Source organism: Cnephaeus nilssonii (assembly GCF_951640355.1).
Source record: "Cnephaeus nilssonii genome assembly, chromosome: 10".
In the NCBI taxonomy this organism is placed as follows: Eukaryota; Metazoa; Chordata; class Mammalia; order Chiroptera; family Vespertilionidae; genus Cnephaeus; species Cnephaeus nilssonii.
Window position 1 is genome coordinate 55424831 of NC_137081.1, and position 27229 is coordinate 55452059.

Below are 27229 nucleotides of genomic sequence, written 5' to 3' on the forward strand. Positions count from 1 at the left end.
AAACATCAATCAGTTGCCTACTGCACATGCCCCGAATAGGGATTGAATTCACCACCTGGGTATGTGCCCTGACCAGGAATCAAACCTGCCATTTTTTGGTGTTCAGGATAATGCTCCAACCAATTGGGCCACACTGGCCAGGGCTCTTCCATTTTTTCTTTATGAACACTTTTTTTCTTTGTTTAAATGGTGGGTAACTCGGTGCTTCAGAAAGGATGTTAGGAGTACAGGCTCATTGGAACACAATTTGGCAGTTTCTTAGAAAGTTGAATATGCACTTCCATACAACTTAACTATCCTATTCCCAGTTATTTACCCAAGAGAAATTAAATGAAAACTATGTCCACACAATAAAACTATACATCAGCCCTGGCTGGTGTGGCTCAGTGATTTGGCATTGTCCTACATACCAAAAGGTTGCTGGTTTCATTCCCAGTCAGGGCACATGCCATGTTGTCACAAATGGCAAGAATTCATTCTTTTTTTATGGCTGAGTAATATTCCATTCATCTAAAAGATGGATGCCTAGGTGGCTTCCATATCTTATTATTGTAAATAATGGTTCAGTAAACATAAGAGTGCATGTATCATTTTGAATGTGTTTTTGTTTTCTTTGGATAAATACTCAGAAGTGGAATTGCTGGGATATATGGTAGTTCCATTTTTAATTTTTGAGGAACCTCCATACTGTTTTCCACAATGGCTACATCAATTTACAACCCCACCAACAATGCACAATGTTTCCCTTTCCTCCACATCTTCACCAGTACTTTTTGTTGGTGATCTGTAGCATTCTTAATCCTAGGCCTATTGCCTTACAAATGTGTGACTTTTCATAGACAGAGCAAGAGAAAGAAAGATAGGGTAGTTCCGGACAGTCTTAATACGAGAAAAAATCCAAAGTATATGAGCAAAGGGGGCCTAATCCTCCTCTGTAATAAAAGGCTAATATGCAAATTGACTGAATGGCAGAACGACCAGTCACTATGATGCACACTGACTACTGGGGGGCAGATGCTCAATGCAGGAGCTGCCCCCTGGTGGTCATTGCACTCCCACAGGGAAAATGCTGCTCAGCCAGAAGCCCTGAGCCAGGCTCACGGCTGGTGAGCGCAGCAGCGGTGGCGGGAGCCTCTCCCACCTCTGCAGCAGTCAGACATCCCCCTAGGGCTCCTGGACTGCGAGAGGGCGCAGGCCGGGCTGAGGGACCCTCCCGAGTGCACGAATTTTGTGCACGGGGCCTCTAGTCTTAGATAATCTTAGATAAAGAAGGAGAAGGAAGAAGAGGAAGATGTAGAATGAGGAGGAGGGTAAGATTATAGTCATTTAAAAAACTGTTAAAATCGTATTTGTCACCCTTTGTATTAAGCTAATTCTTCCAACCTAGTGTCAGATGCTGATTTGATAATAAGTCCGTGCTTTATTAAGTACAAACTTGGACTCCTTTCCTATATTTCAAACACATTAAAAAATGGATAAAATTTTAGGAGAGGTTGTGGGGAAAATGGTGGCATAGGAGAACCCAGCTTCCCCATCCATCCAGAAAGATCAAGGATTTGGACAGCTATCCATGCATCAAATCAACTCTGTGAGACCTCTGAGGTTCACTTAGGACAGTGGTTGGCAAACTGCGGCTCGCGAGCCGTGGTTTGCCCCTCTTGACTAATGAGTTTGCCGACCACTGCTAGACTAAATGTTACCGTGTAGTTGGAAGCTGTGAGGATTAGGCAATTGTGGCATATTGTGTGCAAAGAGGTAAAGGGTAGTATATGACAATGTGACCATACCAAACTCATTAGTCAACAGAGCAGCAAAACGCGACTCGTAAGCCGCATGTGGCTCTCGAGCCACAGTTTGCTGACCACTGACTTACGAAGTTTTAGCACCACAGTGGGGAAAAAAAAACACAAAAAACAAGAAGAGAATGAAAACAACTTCATTTTGCCTGCATCATCCCATCCCTCAATCTGGCATTGTTCAGCACTAAGAAGGAACTTCTCAGATAGAGTTCCTCTCACCAGGAAAGGAAGAGCAGAGCAAGTGACCAGCTTCTCCAGGTGCACTACATGAAGTACTGCTTCAGTTTCACCCTGCCCAGAAAATCAAACCTGAGATGTATAGAGACAGTTGGGTAAAAGGAAGAAAAGCAAAGGCTATTACTAATAGACATGCAGCTAGAATGATACAGGTTCACAGAGACCTCCGGCTCTGCAAACAAACTCAGCAGATTTTACCACTGACAAAGCCAACAGCTAACACCTCCTCCAAGGATCTCCGCAGCAGATTTCTCCAGATTATGCTTCCAGGAATTAGCTAACAATAGCCCACTGCACATGCACAAGTTTAAGATAATAGTTTCCTGAGTCTCTTCCCATTCCTGCCAGAGCTCAGTAGCCACAACCACAGCCAGCTGGGGCTTTTGCAGCTGCATGAGTGGAAGATGTCAGCCTAGACTTATCTGGCTGACCCATACTGCTGTGTTCAGGGCTAGCCCCTCCAGCTATGATTCTGAATGCCACTGGCCTGACACCCATCATCAGCCTCCACTCTAATCCCCCGGCTGGGGGAGTATGTGCATCTAGAGAGGAGCACACAGATAGTCAGGGCCCTGCAGCTGCTGTGGGACCAATTCGGAGCCTGCCTCCTATCAATAGCTGGCATCATGCTGCTCACCTGAAGCTAGCCACTCCAGCTGTGCACCTGCATGTCCCATCCCATCCCCATCACTAGCCTCCACTGCAATGTGAACCCAGCATAAGAGTGGGCAGCCATAGGAGAGCACACTGACAGGGCCTCTGCAGTTGGTGTAAGCCTATAATTGGCCCCAGTACTTGCTACCTGCCCTGGCCCAATAAGTATGTGTATGTTTACAACTGACCCTGCCACTACAAAAGCACCTGCAGCTGATCCCTGCAGCCAAATGTGTTTATGTGTGTACACCACTGGCTCCACCCTCCACCACTGCTTGCCTTGGTCCCAAGCTGCCAGACCTGGAAAAGCCACTGAGATTACTAGCAGCCCTTGCTGCCACTGCAGACCTGTAGTGCTCATTAGGACAACACAGTTGTCAATGCTATGGACCCCAGTAGCCTGAGCCAAGGGGATAGCATGCTCTTGTTGGACTTTGTACTTCCACATGCCCCACACTTGGCATCCTGTACCTCTAGAACCAAGGTTACAGCATGATCCAGTGTGTTCCCACTCACAGGTGAAAGGCTTCCCTTACCAAAGTCAGTCTATAACATCTGGAAGATGTTGCTTCTCCAAATATGTAGCTACCTATGCAAGGCTACAGGGATCATGAATCAGGAAAATTTCTCCACCAAATGAATACAATAAACCTCCAGTAAATGGACATCCAGAAATTACCCAACACAGAATTCAAAATAATTGTTCCACAGATGCTTTGAGAGCTACAAGAAAACACAGATAATCAATTTCAATCTAACAGGAGAACAAAAGAAGTTCTACATAAAAATGCAAAACATAAGTATCAAACAAAAGTTTGGAAACTGAAGAATATAATGACAACACTAAAGAATTCAGTAGAGAGCTTCAACAGTAGATTTGAACAAGCAGAACATCAAGAAGACAGATCAATTGAATTATTTCAATCATAGTAGCAAAAAGAAAATGGAATGTAAAGGAATGAAGAAAGCCTATGGTAATTATGGCACATCACCAAGTAAAATAATGTGTGCAAAACAGGAGTCCTAAAAGGTAAGACAGGAAAACTGGGTGGAAAGCTTATTTAAAGAAATAATGGATACGAACTCCCCAAAGCTGGGTAGATATTTAGACATCCAAGTTCATGATGTTAAATTTCAAAACAAAACAATCTTTTCCAAGATATTATAAAACTGTCTAAAACCAAAGACAGAATTTTAAAAGCAATAAGAGACAAAAATTCTCTCTTACAAGGGAACTCACATAAAGCGATCAGCAATGGATTTCTCAGCACAGACCTTGCAGGCCAGAGTAGAATGGGATGATATATTTAAAGTACTAAAAGAAAGAAACTGCCAACCATGAAACTTTACCCAGTTGACGTGTCCTTCAGAATTGAAGATGAAATACTTTCCCTAGTAAACAAAAGCTGAGGGAGTTCATTACCACTAAACCTGCCTAACAAGAAATGATGAAAGGAGACTTCAATGGGAGGGGTGGGGGGGAGAGGAGGGCGAGGGGACACTACTTAATAACATGAAAAAATAGAAACATATACAACACACTGGTAAAGGTAATAAGCATACAGCCAGATTCAGAATACCCTAATACTGCAATATGGTGATGTGTTAACTTCTTAACTCTAGGTATTATAAAGGTTAAAGCATTAAAAACTTTTATAATTTGTTAAAGGGTGCACAGTACAAAAATATATAAATAATGATATCAAAAACATAAGCTAAGTTATCAGAGTAAAATAAACACATATACATAAGATATTTTATGTAAGCTTCATGGTAAACACATAGTAAAAACATACAATTGAAACACAAAAAGATAAAGAGGATGGAATCAAAGCATAACACTACAGAAAATCATAAATCCACAAAAATAGGTATCAAGGGAAAAAAAGAATAACTGAACTATAAAATAGCCAGAAAACAATAAGATGACATTAATAAGTCTTCACCTGTAAATAATTACTCTAAATGTAAAAACTGAATTCTCCAATCAAAAGGTATAGAGTGGCAGGATGAATTAAAAAACAAGATCCAACTATATGCCACCTATAAGAGATTCATTTCAGCTTTAATAAAACAGATTCACAGATAAGGGATGGCAAAAGATATTCTATGCAAGTAGAAACCAAAAGAGAGCAGAGGTGGTTATACTTAGACAATATAGATTTTAACCCTAAAACTCTAACAAGAGACAAAGATGGTCATTTTATAATGATAAGGAAGTCAATTCATCAAGAAGACATAACAGCCTGGCCAGTGTTGCTTAGTGGTTGAGTGTTGACCAAGGAACTGGAAGGTTCCCTGTCTGGGCACATTCCTGAGTTTTAGGCTTGATCTCTGGTGGGGGCATGCCGGAGGTGACTGATCGATGATTCTCTCTCATCATAGATGTCTCTCTCTCCCTCTCCCTTCCTCACTCTGAAATTAATAATGAAAAAAATATATTTATTTAAAGAAAAAGATACAATTATCTATACTAATAAAAGGGTAATATGCAAATTTGTCAGGACACCCTCACACTAACAACTGAACAGCAAGCTGTGTGTGTGTGTGGGGAGGGGGGGACCAGGCCAGCAGGGGGGTTAGTGAGGGGTGACCAAATGACTGAACATCAAGCTGCATGGGTTGACCAGGCTGGCAGGGGGGGCAGTGAGGGGCAACCAGGCCTGCAGAAGGGGGCAGTGAGGGGTGACCAGGCTGGCAGGGGGGGCAGTGAGGGGCGACCAGACCACAGAGAGGGCCGTGAGGGGTGGCCAGGCTGGAAGCGGGAGCAGTTGGGGGTGGCCAGGCCAGCAGGGGGGGCAGTAGGGGCAACCAGTCTGGCAGGTGGGGACAGTGAGGGGCAACCAGGTTGGCAGAGGGGGGCAGTGAGGGGTGACCAGGCTGGTTGAGGGGCAGTTGGGGGAGACCAGCTTGGCGGGGGGGGGGCAGTTGGGGGCGACCAGGCCATCAGGGGGGGCAGTTAGGGGTGATTAGGCAGGCAGGCAGGTGAGCAGTTAGGAGCCAGTGGTTCCGGATTGTGAGAGGGATGTCCGACTGCCAGTTTAGGCAGGGATCTGGCCTAAACCAGCAGACGGACATCCCCTGAGGGATCCCAGATTGGAGCGGGTGCAGGCTGGGCTGAGGGGACACCCCCCACCCCCCGTGCACGAATTTTGTGCACCAGGCCTCTAGTTTATACATGAAACAACTTGAATGAATGTCAAAGGCAGCATGTTGAAATGAAAAAAGCTATTCTCAAGAGGTTACATTTTGTGTGATTCCCTTTGTAAACTACAGTTGAAAAGACATTTATATTGATAGAAATTGGACTAGTGGTTATCAGGGTCTAGGGATTGTGGTAATATATGACTACAATGGTATAGTACAGGGAATTCTGGGGGTGGTGTTGGTGATAGAAGTGTTCTGTATCCTGATGTTGTGGTAGTAAGATGAATCTGTACATGTGTTAAAAATTTATGTAAGTACTCTCAAGAAAGTAAATTTAATATATAATTTTAAACAAATGTTATTTAAAATGTAGAATAGGATGTTGATTTAGTTTCAGGTTGTAAATGTGCTATGATAAGAAGTGAAAGAAAAATTCTGAGGATTAAAAGATTTAAGAAATTCTATATGTATAAAAAAACAAACCACCCTAGTGCATAGCAATTTGGCAGTTGAGTTAGTATTTTGTGTTTTATTAACTTGGTTTTGTAATGGAAAGTGTATAAAACATCTGAATTATTGATACTTTTCTATCACTATCTGCTTGAGTGAACTCAGGCAAGTCATTTAATTGCTCAAGTCATTTAATTGCTCTTTTTCTGTAGAATGAGATGTTTAAATCCTCTGCTTACCAAACTGAAATACTCCTAATAAGCATTTTACTCCAGAAATGTGTTTGCCTTCATACATAGCATTAAGTAAAATAGATGCTCTAGGAAAATGCTCCATGTTTTTTTCTGTTGGCTTCACATGTTCCTGATATAACATTGCATTCTCTAGTTGGAATAGCATGTGACTAGATAATCCTATATAATAAAAGCCTAGTGACCGAACGGCGGAATGACCAGAACGACCAGTCGACCAGTCACTATGACACGCTCTGACCACCAGGGGGCAGGTACTCAACGCAGGAGCTGCCCCCTGGTGGTCAGTGCACTCCCACAGTGGGAGTACCACTCAGCTGACTGGGATGAGCCGCTCTCCCACAGTGCACTGGGCCTTTAGTCTAATAATGCTAGATAATCTAATAACATCTCTTAGCTGTAAAGTTTTCATTTGTTTTAATTTTGCCAGATAACTCTTTTTGGTTTTTATGTTTTAAGTATTCATTTTTTAATTCCATGCAGAACAGAAATTTTAGACCACTAGGTGGGGATAAAAACACTACAGCATTTGTTGTTTCTCTTGTACTTCTAAGTAACTTAATACAAACTTAGCATAATTCCCTGAAAGGAGGGGGAGAAATCTAAGAACAAATCTACAAAAGTACTTGTTTTTATCATTCTAAATTTTATGGGAATCTAGATGTGGTAGAAATTAAGCTTCTGAATTAAGAATAAGGTCATCTGTTCTCAAATAGCATATTTTGACACCACAATGTTTTTAAATGACTCTTTGTTGTCACAATATGTGATATTCATTGTTTTATGGGTTTATTTTGTCCTGCTACATGTTTAAAGATAGATGTGAAATCAGAAATAAAATTTAATAACAAAAAAGAGAAATAAAATTTAACATTGAAAATTTTGGGGGGTTTTCCATCTTCTTTGACACAATGAAAAAGAGTGCTCATTTTTTATCTCTTTTAAAAGATACATTTTATGTTAATTTCATGATTTATTAGTAATTTTTAATTAGCAAAAACATAGCTAGACAAAACATTAAGAATATATTTAAGGAATTGATTTATTACAAAATACTAGTGTGCTGTGTTGCAAATAGTTTGTTAGAGTACTGGAAATTAGGAAAAGAGTTAAAATTGTCTATTTCTTGAGAATTTTCTTATCTCATAGTTTGTTTTATTACTTTTCAGGTAAATGCACATGGTTATTGTTAATTATATAAGCTTTGGTATCTGTGTGTCATATCATTATTGAAGATTCCCTTGCAGCACAGTACAGGACTTCTACCCAATAAGGGCTGACATCCATTTTCTTTAAGGAGTCTGTCCTGGGTTTTTAGTTGTTTGTGCTTCATCCTCAGTATGTTGACTCAGCTAAAGTTAAAAAGCTTTACCATATTTATGATAGTTTAAATGAATAACCTAACATAATTGGAATGAATGGTAGATTATTACATAACTGAAATTCTTAGGTAAAATCTAGCTCAGAAATGGAAATCTGAGTCTATTATATATTTTGTATTTGTATCTTGTTAACTAAATGTAACAATTTTCAACTGAGTAACCCTTCTTGTAAATGAATGACCCCTTTTGTAAGACTGTGTTTAAAATATATGTAGCATAAAGTTTACTATTCTGACCATTTTATAAAATTGTGGTAACATATCCATAACATAAACTTTATAATTTTCACCGTTTTTAAGTTTCAGTGGTATTAATTACATTCACACTATTGTGCAATCACCTGCTGTTTCCAAAACTTTTTTTTATCACCACAAACAGAAACTGTAACATTAAGCAGTAACTTCCCACTCCCCCAGCCACTGGTAACCTCTAATCTACTTTCTGTCTCTATGGATTTGCCTTGAATGACTCGATTTTAGTGGTTGTATACTTTTAACTTTTCCATTTGGATAAAAAACATTTAAGGTCTACTAGTGTCATTTAGAAGAAATAAAATATAACACTGAACAGGACTGTGTACATATACTAGTATATAGACACACAAATAGCTACAAAGCATCACAAAGAAATCACTAGTATCAGTAAGTTTACTAAACATATTATTCCTTCTTAGGGTTTCCTAAGTTTTTGTAGGAAGAAGAAAGCTTATAATTATTTTGTATGATGATTTGCTTTATCTTAGAGCAAAAATCAAGGAACATTTATACATATATAGCTAAGGTCCCATTTGATTCATATCCTGATGACAAATATAGTAAAATTGTATAATAGAAAATAGAGGTATTTGAATTAGGAGGAAAAGGATTTTAAACTTGTTTCATTTTAAAGGTTTGATTTATTTAACAGTTTCAGGCCATACACAAGACACAGTAGTTTATAAATATCAACAGAAGCAGCAAATAAATAGTATGAAACTATTTTTGCTGCTCTTAAAAAACTCTCTCAGATAATACATTTTTTAAAGAAAGGGTTTGCACTGTAAGCCAAACATAGCCACTGGGTCTTTCTGAACAATAGTAAATTCTCTATTTACTCTTAATAGAGAATTTTAAAGACTGGGGTCAACTATTAACTGTCCAAACCTAGAATTTTCTGAAGAGGAAATTTAGACATGATTCATAATTTAATAAAAGGTTTCAGATTCTGGTGTTGCTAAATGGGAAGGTACCTAGTAAATAGATCATCAGGTAAACAGAATCCTTGTAAAACCTCCTGTACTAACATTAATAATTTGACACTGCTATGACATACTTGAAACCTCAGTCGGCCATATTTTGGCACTATGCCAAGGTTGAACTGGTTCCTCCCATGCCTGTTGAGATCCCTACCGTTATCCAGAGCTTGAAAAAAAAGAAAAAGTCTCATCCTAGCCAGTTTTGCTCAGTGGATAGAGCGTCTGCCTGTGTACTGAAGGGTCCCGGGTTCAATTCCGGTCAAGGGCACATGCCCAGGTTGCGGGCTCAATACACATTAGGGGGCATGCAGGAGGCAGCCAATCAATGATTCTCTCTCATTGATTTTTCTATCTCTCTGTCCCTTTCCCTTCCTCTCTGAAATCAATAAAATAAGAAAAATACTAGTAATTATTAAAAAAAAGTCTCTAGTGCTCAAACTAGTAGCTTCAAACAGCTCACAAGGAAGGTATGCTGAAATTTTTGGTGGCCACTGAGATGTGGTTGTGGTTTTATGTGTGAGAGATCATAGGCAAGTGTGGTATCATTGGCTATAATGTTTGAAGACCAATATTTGACATCTTTTTATTTTTGTTTTATTATTTGAATGGTTTTGGACCATGTATGATCAGACTAGTATTTGAATAAAGTAAGATACTGTAAAAAATAAAATTAATAGTTTGATTCATATCCTTTTAAGCAACTGATTTTAGAGAGAGATGAAGAGAGAGAGATAGATAGAAATAAACATTGATTTGTTGTTCTACTTATTTATGCATTCATTGGTTGATTCTTATATGTGCCCTAACCAGGGATTGAACCCACAACCTTGGTGTATCGGGAAGGTACTCTAACCAATTAAATTATCCGGCCAGGACTGATTCATATCCTAACTGGATGTATTAAACAACACTGGTAGATAAGAAATCATTGAAGCCTTCATTTAGAAAAACTAAGATTTTTTTGTATTTTCTAATGAGTTGATATGCTCCTAAATATAAAAAGAGTGGATTATTCAGGAAATCTGGAGAATCATTTTTTTGTACATCATTTTAGATAAAATTGTACCTTAATAATCCCAGGAAAATACTTACTTGATCTGACTTTGCTATCTCTTGAAATTGACTTTCTTAGTTTCATAATTCCATAACTGGAAAGGTTTTTTCTTTTATAATGTTTTATTTATGTTGCTATCACATTATTTACCTTGAACTTACTCCCTCATATCCTATCTTGTGTAGAAATGGAGAATAGTTTAACAGTGCATACATACAATAGTGTGGGGAGGGCCTGGGAGGAAGTAGAAGGGGTAGTGGAGGGGGAGGGGCATTTGTAATAATTTCAACAATAAAGATAAATCTAAAAAATAATGTATACACAATTTTTTTGTGTGTGAGTAAGGAATCAAAGGGATTTTAGAGTTGTTTGGCTCATTAAGAATGTATTAAATTGCGTTCTGTTGTGCCTTCTTGTACCAAAGAAGCCCTTAGCACTACTGCGGAGGTGAGAGAGGCTCCCACCAGGGCCGCTGCATTCGCCAGCCATGAGCCCATCTTCTGGCTGAGTGGCAGTCCCCCTGTGGGAGCGCACTGACCACTAGGGGGCAGCTCCTGCATTGAGCATCTGCCTCCTGATGGTCAGTGCACGTCATAGCGACAGGTTGTTCCAACGTTTGGTCGATTTGCATATTAGCATTTTATTATATAGGATAAGTTCTTTGTTTAATCTCTTCTATCCATCCCCATTTCCCTCTGAGATTCATCAGTCTGTTCCATGCTTCCATGTCTCTGGCTCTGTTTTGTTCATCAGTTTATTTTTAAAAATAAAAAGTTCAACTTATGGAAGAATTTTCTCTTCTATGCCTTTTACCTCAATTCATAACTGTTAGCATCTTCCATGTTTGCTTTATTTCTCTTTTTATACACTCATGCATTAGTACTGTTATCATTACTATTGCTATTTATTTTGCTGGACTATTTAAGAATATGCAGGCATCATAACCCTTAACCTTTATTTCAATGCTTATCTTGTAAAAACAAGGATATTCTCTTACATTACAAAATTCAGAAGAATGCATTACTGACATAATACTACTATATAACAATATGTGATCCTTTTTAAGTATTTGTCACATTTGTCCCTGTTTTTCTTTATAACAATTACTATAGGCCCGATGCAAGAAATTCGTGCACAGGTAGGGTCCCTAGGCCTGGCCTGCAAATCAGAGCTGATTTTCCCTGGCTGCTGGCAACCACCTCCCCCTGCCACCAACGCAGGTCACCCTCTGTGTATGGGGCAACCGGCAGGGTCATCGGGGCCCCACTTGCTGGCACCCGCCTTGGCCTGGCTCCACCCCTGTCTACTGCCACCCACCCCCGGTTCTCTGTTCCCCATTGGGAGCCTGCTGGCGGGGGGAAGGGACTGAGAGGTTGGCTGTTCCCGCCCGCTTGCAGGCCCCGCCCCCTGATGCTGGTCACCCTCTTTGTGTGGGGCCACCGGCGGGGCGATTGGGCCCCACTCGCTCGCACCCGGCTTGGCCTGGTGCCACCCTTGACCACCACCACCCAGCGATCGGGACCTGCGGGCTGGGGGCAGCTCCTGCGTGGAGTGTCTGTTCCCTGGTGGTCAGTGCGGGTCATAGCAAATGGTCGTTCCGCTGTCCGGTGGATTTGCATATTATGCTTTTATATATATAGATTTTCCTCATGTATAGTCACACATTCCATTAATTATCGTATTTTATTAGTCTCTTAAAATGTGGACTACTTCCTTAGCTTTTCTTTGTCTTTTTTTTTTTAATATATTTTATTGATTTTTCACAGAGAGGAAGGGAGAGGGATAGAGAGCTAGAAACATTGATAAGAGAGAGACATCGACCAGCTGCCTCCTGCACACCCCCCACCGGGGGATGTGCCCGCAACCAATGTACATGCCCTTGACTGGAATCAAACCTGGGACCTTCCAGTCCGCAGACCGACGCTCTATCCACTGAGCCAAACCGGTTTTGGCTTTTTCTTTGTCTTTTATGAAAGTAACATTTTTCAAGTGTATAATCCAGTTGTTTTATAGTTTTGTTAAAATTGGGTTTGTCTTGTTTTCTCATTAAATTCAGGCTATGCATTTTTCATAGCTTTATTGAAATATATTTCAAGTTTTATAAAATTGACCCACTTAAAATATGTGCAGTTTAGTGGTTTTTAGTATATTTAGAGTTGTACAACCATCATTACTATCTAATTTCAGAACATTTTTCAAACCCCAAAATGAAATTACCGATCATCCTAATTCCTGCTCCTTTTCTCACCTCTACTATTCCAATGCTAGTAACCACTAACTGATTTCTGTCTGCATGGATTTGCCTGTTCTAGACATTGCATGTAGTAAATGGGATCATAAGTATATGGGTGTTTTTTTAAAATAGTTACTGATTTTTTTCAGAGGAAGAGGAAAGGAGATAGGGAAAGAAACAGCAATGTGAGAGTGAAACATTGACTGGCTGCCTCCTGCATGCTCCCTACCAGGGAACAAGCCAGCAACCCAGGCATGTACCCTGACCAAGAATTAAACCCACAACCTTTCAATGCATTGGATGATGGCCAATCAACTGAGACACATCAGCCAGGGCAGCATATGTTATTGTTTTTTAGTGGTTTCTTTCATTTGCTGAATCTCGTGCTGCTAGGGTAGCACATTAAGTTTCTCCAGTAAGATGCATTCCTGCAAAATTTGGAAGGCAGAAATGAAATGAAGGCTACCTTTCTGCTCCTCTTGGCTGTCGTTGCTAGCCATCAAGTTCAAGATGTTTTGGAATTTTTAAAGAGTCTTCTTAGAACCTGTTCCTTCAGCCTTTCCTACAGTTTTGTATTCATCAAATTCCCTGTGTTTAATGTTTTTTTTAAAAATAGGGAAACAATAGAATCATTGCCAGTAAGTCCAGGAAAAGATAAAGATGACTAATATTGTCAGGCAATTTTTACACAACACAAAGAATTTATAGGCATAAATATTGGAAAGGAAGAGGGGTAACTATTTGTTTGCAGATGGTATAATTCTATATTCATAAAACCCCAAAATGTAAAGTAAATGGAAAAACTAGTAAAAGCAGTAAGAGCATTTAAATAGAAGGTTATAAACTTAACAAAAAAAAATTAACATCACACGGACATAGAAATAAGCAGAGATGTAATGGTAAGAGAAGAATAAATTTTCAATAGCAAAAGAAAAATAATACAGCAAAAAAAAATCTAAGCATAAATCTAATACAAAATGCCTAATACCACATGAAACAAAATATTTTAAAGAAGATATGACTCAACATAAAGACATGTTATTTTTGGATATAAACCTTACCTTCAAAAAGTAAATTAATCTTTTTTTTAAAATATTTTTTATTGATTTCAGAGAGGAAGGGAAAAGGAGAGAAAAGGAGAGATCAATGATAAGAGAGAATCATTGATTGGCTGCCTTTTGCATGCCCCACACTGGGGATCAAGCCTGCAACCTGGAAAATTTGCCCTGACTGGGAATTGAACATGACCTCCTCTTTCATAGGTTGAATGTCAATCACTGAGCCATAATGGCTGTGCTTAAGTTAATTTATAAATTGAAATTTAAGCCTCAATACAGATAGATACCTTCTGGGTTTTTTGTTTGTTGATAGCAAGAAAAAATGGACTATAAAGTTTATTAGGGAGAACCAAAAAAGCAAGAATAACCATGAATATTATGAAAAGAAGAGCAATAAAGGGAGGCTAGTATTTCCAGATATTAAAATACATAATACACCTACTATAATTGAAATAGTAGCTCCAGCCAACTAAAATACAATTTAAAAGTCTATTATTAGACTCAAGCATATTTGTAAAAATAGCATTTAAGATCAATGGGGAAAGAAAGACTTTTAAATAAGTATTACTGGGATAAACTAGACAGGCATATAGGGAAAGCTATAAATGAAATGTTTCTCACACCATACACCAGAATAAATTCTGAATTTAACTGTGAAAAATGGAAATGTACAAAATGAAACCATATAGGTACTAGAAAAAAACATGGAAGAATTCCTGTATTATCTAAGATAGGGGAATTTTTTTAACCACATTAATAAAATAAACTTGATAAAATTGACTATAGAAAAACAAAAAATTAACTTTTGGTTTAATAATAAGTATTTGATTTTTAAAATTTATCTTTATTGTTGAAAGGATTACAGATGTCTCCTTTTTTCCCTCATGGACCTCCTCCACCCTGTACTCCCACCCCCTCCAGGCCTACCTCACTATTGTCTATGTCCATGGGTTATGCTTATATGCATACTAGAGGCCTGGTGCACAGATTTGTGCACCAGTGGGGTTCCTCAGCCTGCCTTGCGCCCTCTCGCAATCTGGGACCTCTCGGGTATGTAGTAGTGTGCGAAGCGGCAAGCAGCTTGGGAGGAGCCCAAGCCTGGGCTGGGCGCTGTGCCGCTCCTGCTCATCCCAGCCCCACTGTGCCTACTGCAGATGCCATTCAGTAGCACTGCTGCGGAGGCAGGAGAAGCTCACGCTGCCACAGTTGCACTTGCCAGCCATGAGCCCGGTGTCTGGCACCCATCAGTCAGTTGAGTGGCACTCCCACTGTGGGAGTGCACTGACCACCAGGGGGCAGCTCCTGCATTGAGCATCTTCCCCCTGGTGGTCAGTGCACATCATAGTGACTGGTTGACCGGTCGTTCAGTCGCTTAGGCTTTTATATATATATACTAGGAGCCCGTTTGCAGGAAGATTTCTGCAAGCGGCCACCACGGCCACGCTCGCAACTGCCGCTGCCGCCCGCTGCACCCTGCCCCGCCCCGCCCCCCGCCACAGCCATTGAGGCGGCCATTGCGGCCGTGCTTTCCCTCTGGCAGCCACCTTGCTTTCCGCTTTTCCTCCCTCTTCCTTCTAAGCTCTCTTAAGTCTTCATTCCTCCCTCCCTCAGCGTATGCAACTTAACCGCCATCTTTGTTGGGTTAATTAGCATACTCGCTCTGATTGGCTGTGGGCATAGCAAAGGTACGGTCAATTAGCATTTTTCTCTTTTATTAGTGTAGATAGACTAGAGGCCCAGTGCACGACATTTGTGCACTCGGGGGTGGGGGGTCCTTCAGCCTGGCCTGTGCCCTCTTGCAGTCCGGGAGCCCTTGGGGGATGCCCGACTGATTTTTTTCAGAGGAAGAGGAAAGGAGATAGGGAAAGAAACAGCAATGTGAGAGTGAAACATTGACTGGCTGCCTCCTGCATGCTCCCTACCAGGAAACAAGCCAGCAACCCAGGCATGTACCCTGACCAGGTATTAAACCCACAACCTTCAATGCATTGGATGATGGCCAATCAACTGAGGCACACCAGCCAGGGCAGCATATGTTATTGTTTTTTAGTGGTTTCTTTCACTTAATGTTTCCAAGGTTCATCCTTATTGAAACAAATATTGGTATGTCATTATATTTTATTACCAAATAATATCGCATTGTATTGATAATACCCCATTTTGTTTATCAGTTCATCATTTGATGAACAGGTGTTTCCATATTTTTGCTATTGTGATTAGTGTTTCTATGAGCATTCATGTAGATGATTTTGTGTGGGCATATGTTTTTAATTCTTCTGGGTATATACCTTGAGGTGGAATTTTTGGATCACATGGTAACTTTATGTTTAGCATTTTGATGAATGAATTGAAAACTGGTTTTTAAAGCAGCTGTACCATTTTATCTACCCACCAGCAATGTATGAGGGCTCCCATTTCTCTACATCTTCACCAAAACTTGTTATTAACTACCATTTTTATTTTAGCTATCCTAGTGGGTGTGAAATGATATCTTACTGGTTTTGATTTGGATTTCCCTAATAACTTATGATATTGATCATCTGTTCATGTGCTTATTGGTCATTTATACATGTTTTTTTGTTTTTGTTTTTTTTTAGAAATGTCTATTTATATCCTTTCTCTATTTTTATTTTTTTTTAACAGTAAGTTCTTTATATATTCTGGACAAAAGTCCCTTGTTAGATATATTATTTGCAAATATTTTATTCTACTTTGTAAGTTGTCTTTTCACTTTCTTGTTTGCTTCCTTTGAAACATAAAAGTTTCTAATTTTAATGAGGTTTAATTTATGTTGTTGTTTTTTTTCTTTAATGTTTGTGCTTTTTGTGGTTATATCTAAGAAATCATTGCCTAACCCAAGGTCATGAGGATTTACTCTTATGTTTTCTTTTAGGAGTTTTATAGTTTCTGCTATTCTATTTAGGTCCATGATCCATTTTTGAGTTAATTTTTGTGTATGTGTGAGGTAGAGGTCCAACTAATTCTTTTGTATATGGATATCCAGTTTTATCAGTGCCATTTTTTCTTTTCCCATTGAATTATCTTGGTACTCTTGTCAAAAATCAATTTACTATAGATGTTAGTATTTATTTTTGGTCTTTTAAATTCTTTTCATTGATCTGCATGTCTTTCCTCATGCCAGTACCACATTGTCTTGATTACTGTTGCTTTGTAGTAAGTTTCAAATTTTGGAAGTGTTAGTCCTCCAACCTTGTTCTCTTTTTTTACAGCATGGTTTTGGTTTTCTCAGTTCCCTTGTGGGTTTCATATCAATACTGGAATCAGCTTTCTGGGTTGGGGGATGTATCTCAGAGTTGAATGGGAATTGTGCTGAATCTCTATCAATTTGGGGAATATTGCCATTTTATTAATGTTAAATATTTGAAGCCATGAACATGGGATATTTTTCCATTTATTTAGAGCTTCTTTAATTTCTTTCAACAATGATTTGTTGTTTCAGGTATATAAGTCTTATACTTCTTTTGTTAAATTTGTTTCTTGGTATCTCATTTTTTGAGCACTTTTTTCTATTCCATTACAAGATATTTTATGCTTGTCTTGTACATTTTCTTTCTCAGCCTTAATATGAGCCATTTCTCCAAGGAGCCCTGGATTATCAGTATGATCTAAAATACTCATTTTAGAAAGGAAACTAAAGCCATTGGAGTTTAAATATCTTGTTTGTTGGCTTTCTGTTAATACCATTGTCCACTGAAATGAGCCAGAATTCTTTGGAGAAAACTGCTTTCATGTTTGCAGTCAGGAAAAATATTATTGTGAGAAGCAAGAATACTCTCCAAGATGCCTGGAAGTACCGACAAAGATCTTTTCTTGGCTAAATTTTGATAATTCAAACATGAAAAAAAAAGACCATGATTATAATAACTGGAACCAGTTGAATTTGTAAAAAGCTCTAAGTTTAAGATGATGTTCAAAAGGAACAAATTGTGCTCAGTAAAGTCATACCTGTAAATGTATCGAAATCTATTATTCCAAATTAGAGATTATGCAGCACAGTGACGATGTATGTACCAAACGTGTATACCTCATGGCTACTGGCTAAATAATAACTCACCGAGGATTAAGGAATGGACTTTGGAGAAATGGTTTGCTAATCCTTAGAATTCTATCTAATAGAAGACTAATATGCAAATTAACATCACTCCGCTACACCCACAAGCCACACCCACCAGCCAATCAGGAGCAAGTATGCAAATTAACCCAACCAAGATAGCTGCAGCCATGGAGCAAGCAGGAGGCTTGAATGGAGGAAGCCAAGCTTTCTGCACACCCTGGCCGGCCCAGGCCTCCACTCAAGGCTACAAAGTTTCAATTATAGAAGATAAATAAATCCCAACAAAAATGGTGGTAGCCACGGAGCTGGAGAGAGCAGGAGGCTTGGGTTGCCCCCCATGATGGAGGAAGCCAAGCTCCCACAGCCCTGGCATGCCTTGGCCTCCACTACAAAGTTTCAATTATAGAAGGATCATTAACTTCAACAAAAATGGCTGAGGCCACAGAGCAAGCAGGAAGCTTGGCTCCGCTCAAGGCTACAAAGTTTCAATTATAGAAGATAAATAAATCTCAGATACCAGGGCCTCTGCTTGGGTAGCCAGGGGGCGTGGCCGGCCTACAAACCACCACAGGCCCCTTGCCCAGGCGGCCCCATGTCCCAAGGGAACCCCCTCCCTGATCCGGGATACCCTTCAGGGCAAACCAGCTGGCCCCTACCCATGCACCAGGCCTCTATCCTATCTAATAAAAGAGTAATACGCAGATTGACCATCACTCCAACACACAAGATGGCTGCCTCCATGTGGACACAAGATGGCCGCCACAAGATGGCCAGCAGGGCAGGCCAGTTGGGAGGGACCAGGCCTGCAAGGGAGGGCAGTTGGGGGCGATCAAGCCTGCAGGGGAGGGCAGTTAAGGGTGACCAGTCCGGCAGAGGAGGGAAGTTGGGGGAGACCGGGCCTGCAGGGAAGGGCAGTTGGGGGCGACCCAGGCCCGCAGGGGAGAGCAGTTGCGGGGGACCAGGACTGTAGGAGAGGGCAGTTAGAGGTGACCAAGCCTGCAGGGGAGGGCAGTTAGGGGCAAACAGGCTGTTAGCAGAGCAGTTATGCATCAATCAGGCTGGTAGGGGAGTGGTTAGGGGGTGATCAGACTGGCAGGCAAAAGCAGTTAGGGGCAATCAGGAAGGCAGGCAGGTGAGCAGTTGGGAAGCAGCAGTCCTGGATTGTGAGAGGGATATCCGACTGCCCGTTTAGGCCCTACCCTACCGGGATCAGGCCTAAACGGGCAGTGGGACATCCCTCGAGGGGTCCCAGATTGGAGAGGGTGCAGTCTGGGCTGAGGGACACAAACCCCCGTGCACGAATTTCGTGCACCGGGCCTCTAGTCCCATCTAATAAAAGGGTAATATGCAAATTAACTGTCACTCCATCACAAATATGTCGGCACCCATAGCCACAAGGTAGTGGCACCCAGTTCTCTCAGCCCCGCCAAAGTCCTCTAGTCCCGGGGGAGCGACTGCTGAGAGCGGGCAGCGTGAGTGGCCTGGCAGAATGCTTGATTCGTCGCCGTGGCAAGTACAATAAAAGGCTCCAAAACAGCCTGTTTCTTGGCAAATCCAGGCAGGAGGGTCCTGAGAGCTCCTCTGCTGGTTGCTCAGGAAACAGCGCTGCCACTGCCAAGGGAGCCATTGGGGAGGAGGTGGTAACCGCTGCTGTGGAGCCAGAGCAGAGGAGGCAGGGGAGCCGGAGCGGAGGAGGAGGGGGAGCCGAAACGGTGTAGGCGGGGCTGCCTCTGCTCCCGCAGTGGTGGCGGGTGAGCCGCAGTTCAGGAGCTTCTGGGAGTGGCGGCACCAGGCCATCCAGTGCTGCATCCAGTCCCTGAAGCATGCCCGCCAGTACCGCAACGCCAACTGCCCGCAGCCGTCCTGCCAGGAGATGAGGTGGGTTGTGCAGCACACCAAGGGCTGCCAGCGCAAGACCAATGGAGGTTGCGGAGTGTGCAAGCAGTTCATGGCCCTTTGCTGCTACCATGCCAAACACTGCCAAGAAAACACATGCCCCATTCCCTACTACCTCAACATCAAGCAGAAGCTCCACCAGCAGAAGACAGCACCGCCGGCAGCACACGTAGCTCATGCGCCAGTGGATGCCACCATCAACTCCTGCACCGTGCCTCAGCCGAGTCTCCCTTCCCCTCCTTCAGCACCACCCTGGCCCCCCACACTGCATCCCAGCACACCCTGGACACCACAGCCCCCGACTCTGCCCCAGACCTCACCTGTGAGCATGTCACTAGCTGGCTTCTCTAGCGTGGCCAGAACTCAGCCCCCCCACCATAGTTTGCACTGGGAAGCCCACTAACAAGGTGCCAGCCCCACCAACCCCCGCCCAGGCCCACCTGCAGCAGTGGAGGTGCCCAGCAGATTACACGTGAGGCACAGCAGCAGCAGCATCTGTACTGGGTGAGCACCAACAACGGTATGCCCCTGAGAGCCAGATGGCCACCGTGGGCCTGAATGTGACCCAACCAAGTCAGTGGGCCTGTTATTCTGCCGCCCAAGCCCCAGCAGTGGCAGCCGGCACCCATCCCCCAGCAACAGTCAATGTGAGGCACGCCCAGACCCCTGATGTCTATGCAGACCCAAGGTGCAGCCACCTCAGAACATCTCTCCAGGTGCCCTGCAGGACCTGCTGCAGACCCTGAAGTCTCCCAGCTTCCCCAGCAGCAACACATGCTCAACATCCTCAAGTCAAACCCCTCAGCGATGGCAGCTCTCATCAAATAGCACACAGCCAAGTAAGTGGCCAGCCAGCCCGGCCTTCAGCTCTAGCCCAGCCTGCTGAATCTGAACGCCATGCAAGCCAGCGGGCCACGACCTGCTGCCCCTCTGCAGCAGCAAGCAATGGGAGGCCTGAACCCCTAGGGCCAGGCCTTGAACTTCATGAACCTGGGGTGCAACTCCAGCATGGCGAGTATGAACCACAGTACAGAGAGATGCTATGGAGCAACAGCAGCAACAACATTGCGAGAGGCATGTCCAACTGTTGGTTGTGATGGCGCGTCGCCTTCCCCTGGTTGCCTCCCGCCCCTGAGGGCTCCCGGACTGTGAGAGGGGGCAGGCCGGGCTGAGGGACCACACCTCCAGTGCATGAATTTTCACGCACCAGGCCTCTAGTGTTTGCTATAAGAACTTAAATATGTGGTTACAAGTATATTGAGGGAACCTTCAAAGAAGTTCGTGGCCTGCTTTTAGACAAAGCTTGGGGTTTGACCTGTAACTCACCTGCCTCCTAATAAACTCCCAGAAATATGCTAAGTGTATGCTGTGTACTTATAAGGATAGCTGGCAAAACCTCCCCAGAATAATAAGCAATGGGAGGAGTCATTACAGTCCCCTTCCTCCAGAAAAAATAAAGTAGGTGCTGCTTATCCCTGGAAAACCTTCACTCTGGTTAGTAGCACTGCCAACTGTGTATTTCAACAAGGATTCTAGGGACCCAGGATGCTGCACAAGATGCAGTGTTATCTAATTTCTATCTCTTATATTTTAATGAAAACCACACAATTCTATTTTTATGGTGTATCTTTTCAAATTGAGAGAATTATAAGAAAGAAAAAGTAGACAGTATTGACAGTGGTTGAAGATTATTTATGTAGAATGCGATCCCTTGGAACTAGTGATTACAAGGTTACAATTGGTGTATTTAACAAGTAGGATAGTATAAATTAGTTAAATTATAATCCTTAAGTATATTCATAATTGTTATACTATTTCATCTTTATTTTTAATTCCATAAATCTTTATTTTTTCCTATTGATTATGAGAAGTCTTTTTAAAAAAATATATTTTATTAATTTTTTACAGAGAGGAAGGGAGAGGGATAGAGAGTTAGAAACATCGATGAGAGAGAAACATCAATCAGCTGCCTCCTGCACACCTCCTACTGGGGATGTGCCCATAACCAAGGTACATGCCCTTGACTGGAATCTAACCTGGGACCCCTCAGTCCGCAGGCTGACACTCTATCCACTGAGCCAAACCAGTTAAGACATGAGTATGAGAAGTCTTTTTAAGCAAAATTACTATTTTCTTGCCACTAGAGCACTATTCCTTATATACAAAAATCTTGAATGTTTACTTATATGGAAAGTTAAATACTGTCGACTATACCATGTTAACAATATATGCAAAACGAAAAAACAACAGAGGAGTAGGGTTCCTGAAATGAACATGAATTGAAGAATTTTCAGTTCTCTCTGAAGTCTGACAGCATGACTATATACTTGGGCAGCTAACGAGAGAACCATTGTAAGAGTAGTTTAACCATATTAAATATATTAGTTGTTTTATAAAAGGACTTACTCATATGTTTATAAACTATATATCCCTGAGAAGTGGCCATTAGCAGGGAAAATACATGCTGAAAGGCAACTAGCATAAGCATTTCTGGTCTTTGATCTCGGTATCATAAGTATATCAGATTCTTTACTAAGAATATGTGAACACTTTGCTTCTACTAGTTTGACCAATATCTTGAGTACTTCTGAGAAAAAGAGTTCATGTTCACTGACTCAGTAGACCTCTGAAAACTTCAGAAAGACTGGACAATTCTCTTTTGTGTAATTGGTAAAATCACCCCTAAAAGTATAATTATCTTATCTGATCTGTTCTCTGCTTCTAAAAGTGGAAACTTTTACTTCTTAAAGTGGAAACTTATTTAAAAATATTATAAACTTTAACAAGAATTTGACATCGTGTCTTCTAGAAGGAAGCTAGTTTTTAATGTCTTTTGTAGTGTGTTGCTATGTATTTTCTCTCTTAATGCATGCATGCTTTTACTTGGAATGGTCCTCTGAGAGAATTACTGTATTGCTAAGGAGCTCTAATGTCTCAACTGAATGATAAAATATAAACTTGTAAATCAGTAGTTCTGGCCATTCCAACATTGACAGCTGATGAGTGAAGAAAGTATATAGTAAGGGAGGGCCAGAATTAGAGGACTGATATATTGGATATAACAGAAAATCAAGGGATGAGGCATGCTAAAGTGCAGTTTAGAACCATGAGGACTATTTGATGAAAACTATACCTAGACACATTATAATATGAAACCCTAAGATAAAGAGAAAATCACGAAGGCAGACAGGAGAAAAGTGATGCTCTACATACAAAAGGACAATGATTCAAATGCCAACAGATTTTTCATCAGAAATCATAGCAGCCAGACTTTAAAGCTAAAACAGTAAAATTGGTCAGCTCAAAATTCTGTGTCCCATGAAAATATTCTTCAGAAATGATGGCAAAATTAAGATAATTTTATTAATGGAAAACTAAGAGAAATTTGTCTCCAGCAGAACTGTACTACAAGAAATGGTGATGATAGTTCTTCAAAGGGAAAAGAAATAATATTACAGAAAACTTGGATATTCAGGAGCAACTGAAGAGAATAAGAAATGGTAAGTATCTGGATAAAAATTAAAAAGTATTTTTAAGCTCTTTAAAAGGACATGGATGTTTAAAATAAAATTACAACATTGCCCTTGGTGTTTTCAATGTATGCAGATGTAATATATAAATGTATAATAAAATCCTATTAATAAAAGCCTATGTTGTCGTGACGCCCTCAAGCCGTGACACCCTCACGCCATAACAAGCAATCACCAGGAGGCTGCGTGTGCAGGGGGTGCACGCGGGTGGGCAGGGACTTGATGCTGCGTGTGCAGCGCAGAGGCGGGTCCTGTGGCTTCGCTCGGCAAGCCCGGGGGTCGCGCAGCTCCGGCCTGCCTCTTTGGGGCAATCCATTGAGGAGCCCCAGATGGGTGGGCAGGGCCTACCTCTTTGGGGCGATTGATCACGGGGCTCCCGCACTGTGAGAGGGTACAGGCCAGGCTGGGGGACCCACTCAGTGCATGAATTTCATGCACCGGGCCTCTAGTAAATATATAAAACTACTAGGAAATATTCAAAACTATAACAAAGTATGGTGTGTGTTGGGGGGGTGGTGATTAAAGAGACCTATGTGCTTGTGAGATGTTTATATTTTACATGAAAAGGTATTCTGGTTGAATTCTGAAAGATTAGAGATGCATATTATATTCCTTACAAAAATCACTAACAAAAAATACAAAGAGGTGTAGCTCATAAGCCAGTAGTAATAATAAAATGAAATACTAAAAATTATTTAAATTTTAAAAGACACAAAAGAAGGAACAGTAGTAACTAACAGCAGAGAGAACAACAACAAAAAATGGTTGAATAAAATCCAGTAATGATAATTGTATTAAATCATTAAGAACTAAACATTACAATTAAAAGGCAGAGGAAGTAGATAAAAAAAAAAAAAGAAGACCAAACTATGTACTGATGGATATTGTACCAGCCTTGCATTCCTGGAATAAATCCCACTTGGTCATGGTGTATGATCTTTCTAATGTAATGCTGGATCCAGTTTGCTATAATTTTGTTGAGTATTTTAGCATCTATGTTCATTAAGGATATTGGCCTGTAGTTCTCTTTTTTTGTGGTGTCTTTATCTGGTTTTGGAATTAGGGTAATGCTGGCTTCATAGAAAAAGCTTGGAAGTGTGCCTTCCTTTTGAATTTTTTGGAATAGTCTGAGGAGGATAGGTTTTAGTTCTTCTTTGAATGTTTGGTAGAACTCCCCTGTAATGCCATCCAGACCAGGGCTTGTTTGCTGAAAGATTTTTTATCACTGCTTCAATTTCTTCGGTAGTTATCGGCCTATTCAGGTTTTTTTGTGTATTCTTTTTGATTGAGTTTTGGGAGCTTGTATTTTTCTAAGAATATGTCCATTTCATCTAGGTTGTCAATTTTGTTGAAATAGAGTTGTTCATAGTATTTTTACATAATCATTTGTATTTCTGTGGGATCCGTTGTTACTTTGCCTCTTTCATATCTGATTTTGTTTATTTGGGTCCTCTCTCTCTCTCTTTGCTTCTTGGTGAGCCTGGCTAGAGGTTCATCAATCTTGTTTATCCTTTCAAAGAACCAGCTCTTGGTATTGTTGACCTTTTGTTTTTTGTTTGTGTTTTTGTTTTGTTTTTTTTGCTCTCTCTGTCATTTATCTCCACTCTGATCTTTATTATTTCCTTCCTTCTGCTTACACTGGGCTTTTCTTGTTGCTCTCTTTCTAACTCTTTTGAGTTGTAGGGTTACATAATTTATTACCATCTTTTCTTGTTTTTTTAGATAGGCCTGCAGAGCTATGAAGTTCCCTCTCAAAACTCCTTTTGCTGTGTGTCCCATAGATTTTGGATTGTTGTGTTTTCATTGTCATTTGTTGCCATGATGCTTTTTATTTCTTCTTTGATCTCTTTGATAACCCAGTCTTTGTTTAATAACATGCTATTTAGCCTCCAGGTATTTGGTTTTTTTATTGTTTTTATTATAGTTGATTTCTAGTTTTTTTTTGCCATTGTGATCTGAGAAGATGCTTGATATGATTTCTATCTTCTTGAATTTGAAGAGACTTTGCCTATGCTCAATATGTGGTCTATTTTTGAAAATGACCCATGTGCACTTGAGAAGAATGTATATTCTGTGGCTTTGGGGTGGAATGTTCTGAAGATGTCAATTAATTCCATCTGATCTAGTGAGTCATTTAGGATTGATGTTTCTTTGCTGATTTTTTGTTTAGAGGATTTGTCCAGTGGTGTTAGTGAGGTATTACAGTCCCCTACTATGACTGTATTGCTGTCAATCTCTCCCTTGATATCCTCCAGAAGATTTTTTTATGTATTTGGGTGCTCCTGCATTGGGTGCATATATGTTTCCCATAGTTATATCTTCTTGTTGAATTGCTCCCTTTAGTATTATGAAGTGGCCTTCCTTACCTCTTGTGATGGCCTTCACTTTTAGGTCTAATTTGTCAAATATAAGTATTGTTACCCAGCTTTTTTTTCATTTGCATTCACCTGAAAAACCTTTTTCCATCCCTTCACCATCAGTCTATGTGAGTCCTTTGTTCTAAGATGGGTTTCCTGTAGACAGCCGATATATGGGTCATGTTTTCTTATCCACTCAGCTACCCTATGTCTTTTGATTAGGGCATTTAATTCATTTATATTTAAAATTATTATTGACTAGAGGCCCGGTGCACGAAATTCGTGCGTGGAGTGGGGGTGTCCCTCAGCCCAGCCTGCACCCTCTCCAATCTGGGACCCCTCGAGGGATGTCCAACTGCCCAGTGGGATCGGGCCTAAACGGGCAGTCGGACATCCCTCTCACAATCCAGGACTGCTGGCTCCCAACTGATCACCTGCCTGCCAGCCTGATCACCCCCTAACCACTCTGCTGTTAGCCTGATGGATGCCTAACTGCTCCCCAGCCAGCCTGTTTGCCCCCAACTTCCCTCCTCTGCCGGCCTGGTCACCCCTAACTGCCCTCCCCTGCAGGGTTGATCGCCTCCAACTGCCCTCCCTTGCAGGCCTGGTGCCTCCCAACTGCCCTCCCCTGCTGGCCATCTTGTGGTGACCATCTTGTGTCCACATGGGGGCAGGATCTTTGACCACATGGGGGCAGCTATATTGTGTGTTGCAGTGATGGTCAATCTGCATATTACTCTTTTATTAGATAGGATAGAGGCCTGGTGCATGGGTGGGGGCTGACTGGTTTGCCCTGAAGGGTGGGGGTTCCCTTGGGGTGTGGGGCGGCCTGAGCGAGGGGCCTGTGGTGGTTTGCAGGCCGGCCATGCCCCCTGGCAACCTAAGAGGAGGCCCTGGTATCTGGAATTTATTTACCTTCTACAATTGAAACTTTGTAGCCTAGAGCAAAGCCAAGCCTGCTGCTCGCTCCATGGCCAGCAGCGATTTCTGTTGGAGTTAATTCACCTTCTATAATTGAAACTTTGTAGCCTTGAGTGGAGGCTTAGGCCGGCAACAGGAGGCCTGGAAGCTTGGCTTCTTTTGTTACCACGGAAACCCTCCCGCTCTCAGTGGCTGTAGCCATCTTGGTTGGGTATGAATTTTTGAAATCAGATATGAGATAAAAATATTTCTTTATGACCCTAAAAAAGACCATTTCTTTGGTTTCTGAGGGTTTTCCAAAATGGCATGTGTCAGTACATTGAATAGCTTGAAACTGTAATTCAGGGCTAAATTATTACAAAGTGTAATGCTGAAAATAATACATTAAAGACAGACTACAGTGCAAACAAGGCCTAATCACTAAGACATGGACCTTTTCACAAATTATCATGTGAGTTCTCCTTCCCCCATCTCCACCCAGTAAAAATAATCAGTTTCTCTAATGTGCATACATTTTACTTTGAATTCCTCCATTAGAGTATTTATCACATTGTGTCAAATATTTGGGGGTGTTAACATCTCTAAATTTGACTGTGCACCACTACTCACGGGCTAGTGATTGTGGTTCTCCCCAACAGCAGAGGTGTGCAGGTAAATATCTTTCTGGTAACAAAAATGTATACTTTCTTTGTTTAATATATATTTTTATGGATTTCAGAGAGAAAGGGAGAGGGAGAGAGACATAGAAACATCAATGATAAGAATCATTGATATGCTGCCTCTTGCACGCCCCCTACCGGGGCATGTGCTCTTGACCAGAATTGAACCTGGGACCCTTCAGTCCACAGGCCAACGCTCTAATTCCCTGAGCCAAACCAGATAGGGCAAATGTATGCTTTCTTATGTAAATAAAAAAAATTTTCATCATTGATATGACTTCTTGATAATTTG

The 27229-nt window shown here is 41.3% G+C and overlaps 1 protein-coding gene across 3 annotated transcripts in view; it reads left to right on the forward strand.

Moving 5' to 3' along the window:
- BAZ2B (bromodomain adjacent to zinc finger domain 2B) overlaps positions 1-27229 on the forward strand; it is a 325819-nt gene that overhangs the window by 24695 nt on the left and 273895 nt on the right. For 2 of the 3 annotated variants that reach the window (XM_079781879.1, XM_079781880.1), the window contains exon 3: positions 22869-22970. The exons of the other annotated variant lie outside the window; for it this stretch is intronic. The gene's annotated coding sequence lies outside the window, so the exon portion shown is untranslated. The remainder of the gene's footprint in view (positions 1-22868; positions 22971-27229) is intronic. 3 annotated transcript variants of the gene reach the window in all.